At 40.6% G+C, this 2,220-nt stretch overlaps 1 pseudogene; it reads left to right on the top strand.

Moving 5' to 3' along the window:
- The window catches only part of LOC115305191, a 17,709-nt pseudogene that overhangs the window by 14,454 nt on the left and 1,035 nt on the right, over positions 1-2,220 (top strand).

Here is a 2,220-nt window from a genome sequence, read left to right as displayed (position 1 = left end):
GATATAGAATTTTTCTAGATTGACCATGCTCCTATTTAAATCATGTTTCCTTCCAACCTCATTCCCAGATAACCAGTGATTTGACTTTTTCTTTTTTCTTTTTTGCATATCCATCTACTTATTTAATCTGCATACAATATGCACTCTTTCCTGGAATGCTTCTCTAACTGAGTAAAATGAATTTGAATTTATTCATTTTGTCATGTGTAAAAGTAATTCCTTCTTTTTAATGTTCAGAAACATTCCATTTTCTGTTGTACACAAATACCAAATTTTGTTTATGCACTCTTAAATTGATGGGCATTTGAGGTGTTATCACCTTTTACTTATTGTGAATAAAGCCAATGTGAACATTCACATGATATGTATTCGGACTGGGGCCTCCTCCATTCTCCCCTCTCCCAGGCTGGCATGATAGGAAGCACACAGGCAAGTGCAGACTCCTCATCCCCTAGATCCCAGTAAAAAGCTAGCATACCACCTTGAGAGTAGCAGGCTGAAAATATTTCTTATCCTTTCTAGCTTCATGCTGCAGAAGGTCTACTCAAGGCAAGAGTGGCTAAAATGTCTAGAGATCTCTACCTCTACCCAGGATCCATTCATAATGTAGAAGGTCTACCCCAAGCATGAAGGACAAGAATTATAGAGCTCCAACTTCAATTGCATCAGTTCAAAGGATAGAGGCTTTATACCAAGAAAGATAAGCTTAGAAGACCATGGTGTACTGACCTCACCAGAAATCTGCTCAGAAAACCAGGGTGTCTCTCTGAGAAAACTGGGCCACTGCTCCTGTTCTAGTTCCAGAACAGTTGAACAGGTTTTACCTGGAATGAAAGGCAGGCAGTAAAAACAAAGGCTCCAAACTCTCAAGTGAACTGACTTTATTTGGAACAAAGTGTGGGGAAATTCTAGCATAAATGACTCTCAAACATAATGCACATTTGGTGGTAAGAAATTAAGAGGAGGCTGATAGTTCCAGGAGAGCAAAAACCTAAGTGTAGACTTACCAGCTGTTTACTAGAGAGAAAAAGGGAAGGAGACAGCTAAAAAGGCCCTTCTGGGATTGGAACAAACCTCAAAGACTGGCTATAAAGACTATACTTTCAGAAGGAGCCAAAACAATTGTATCATACTGTGAAGAAATAGAATGCTAGTATTTTCAAAACAATAGAACAAGAAGAATTCATGGAGTCTCACTGCTCAGTGGGAAACCTCCAGAGGCACATCACTCAATAAAATGACCAGGGGAGGCTATGTCCATAGCCAAAGCAGTCCCCAATAAAACCATTGTCATCCAAGACAGTGTTGGTTGTGCCTCTGGGAAGGGACAAAAAGCGTTTCTCAGAGCAAACAGATTTGAATAATACAGTCAAAAACCAAACAAGCCAAAACACAACAAAAATACAAAATTATTTCACAAACGTTTTCTGGAGTTTAAAGGAATAATAATTCAAAAATGTTATACAGTGTGAATCATGCAGTATGCACCCTTTTCAGATTGCCTTCTTTCACATAGTCACATACATTTACAGCTGCTTCATGTCCTTTCACAGCTTTAAAGAGTTAGCTCATTTCCTTTCTTTGTTCTTTTTTCTTGTTTTTTTTTTTTTTTTACATTTTATTTATTTTTGAGAGACAGAGACAGAGTGTGAACAGGGAAGGGCAGAGAGAGAAAGAGACACACAATCTGAAGCAGTCTCCAGGCTCTGAGATAGCGGTCTGCACAGAACCCTATGCGGGGCTGAAATCCAAGAACCATGAGATTTTGTCCTGACCCGAAGTCGGATGCTCAACCGACTGAGCCACCCAGGCAACTATCCTTTATTTTTTCAACTTTATTTTATTTTACTTTTGAGAGAGAGAGAGAGAGAGAGAGAGAGAGAGAGAGAGAGAGAGAGAGAGATGAGTGGGGGAGGGGCAGAGAGAGAGAGAAAGAGAAAGAGTGATGAGTGGGGAGAGAATGAATGAGGCAGAGGCAGACAGAGAGAGAGAGAATGAGTGGGGAAGGGGCAGAGAGAGAGAGAGAGAGAGAATCTTAAGCAGGGTCCCCATCCAGAGCAGAGCCTGACTTGGGGCTCACTCCCAGGACCCTAGGATCATGATCTGAGTTGAAATCAAGAGTTGGATGCTTAACAGACGGAGCCACCCAGCTTATTTCTTTTTAGGGTTGAATATTCCATCACAGCCTATTATCCATTCACCTACCTAAGGATATTTTGG

This window comes from Suricata suricatta, chromosome 10 (genome assembly GCF_006229205.1).
Source record: "Suricata suricatta isolate VVHF042 chromosome 10, meerkat_22Aug2017_6uvM2_HiC, whole genome shotgun sequence".
NCBI classification, from domain to species: domain Eukaryota; kingdom Metazoa; phylum Chordata; class Mammalia; order Carnivora; family Herpestidae; genus Suricata; species Suricata suricatta.
Note: the sequence above shows the minus strand (reverse complement) of the source record. Positions and strands in the feature narration are given on the sequence as shown.